The sequence below is a fragment of the Condylura cristata genome, unplaced genomic scaffold, assembly GCF_000260355.1.
Source record: "Condylura cristata isolate star-nosed mole 26May11 unplaced genomic scaffold, ConCri1.0 scaffold00027, whole genome shotgun sequence".
Taxonomy (NCBI): Eukaryota; Metazoa; Chordata; class Mammalia; order Eulipotyphla; family Talpidae; genus Condylura; species Condylura cristata.
Genome location: NW_004567128.1, coordinates 27,463,063 through 27,464,421, shown reverse-complemented (window position 1 = coordinate 27,464,421; position 1,359 = coordinate 27,463,063).

The window sequence follows — 1,359 nt, the reverse complement described above, 5'->3', positions numbered from 1 at the left end:
AAAAATAATAAATAAAAAAAACCCCACAACTTATTTTTGTTTTCCGGGGTTTTTTTGGTAGCTTCCTTGGGGTTTTCTAGAAAGACTTCCATGCCATTTGCAAATGGGGACAGTTTTCAATTTGTATGCCTTTATTTCATTTTCTTTGACTGCTTATTAGCACTGATTTTGAAGGCTGCCTTTTTCTACATCCCAATAGATGCCCAAGATCAGCTATTCTTTGCTTTTAAAGGGCAGAATCCTGACTCCAAAAGTACTCTGCAAAGCTGCTTCACTACATGGTCTAAATTCCCACCAGTGAGGTTGCATTGACAAGATGCTCAACATCGTTGGTCACACGGGAATAGAGATTAAACTGAAATAAGATACTACATGCGCTCCTCTCATGATGCAGAAGGAGGCCCTTATTCCACCCCCATGGAATGTGAAGTCCTGAAAGCTGTGTCATAACTGAGGGCCCTGGACATGTACACTTGAACCAGACAGGGAGATTCTCACATAAGGCAACAAGCCCATCACAGGCTGTGTGGGCTTTTTATGTCTTGACAAATGTTCCAGACCCAAGGTTCATATTTATATGGCCGAGTGGGGATTATAAACACCATGCACAAGACTTCCCTTCCTAGAATTGCTGTATCCCACAATTTTGATGTTGTATTTAATTTTCAGTTAGTTCATTGTATTTTTATTTTTATTTTTTGTTAAAGATTTATTTATTTATTCATACAGAACTGGGGTATAGGCCAGAGATGCGGAGGGTGAGAGGATTCACCAGGGACAGAGTGGGGAGCAGAACAGGCAGATGGACAAAGTACACTGCTAAGGGGAGCAGCGGGCGGGTCAGGAGAGGTCTGCCGAGCCATGTGGTCGCCTCCGGGGCAGGCGGGAATCGAACTCATGCGGAAGCAGCTTTAGATTCTCAGTGCAGTGCTTTAACCCGCCGCGCCACCAGTGAGGGCCCTCATTGTATTTTTAAACATCTTCCCTGAGATTTCTCCTTCCATCCTTGGATTATGTGCTAATATGTTGTTTAGTTTCCAAATGTTTGGAGATTTCCCTGTTGTATTTTTTTATTGATTGCTAGTTTGATTCTGTGATACTCAGAGGAATATTCTGGATTATTTTAAGTCTTTTACTTTTGATAGATAGGTTTGGGTTATGATCTCTGTCTGTCTGTCTGTCTCTCTCTCTCTATATATATATACACACACACACACACACACACATATATATAAACTTATATATATTTAACTTATAAATACTCCAGTTTCTTGACTGATGTAAAGTTTTGTATTCTTACTTTATTTCCTCATATTCATTGCTAGTATATGAAAACACAACTTTTTTTTTTTTTTTTTT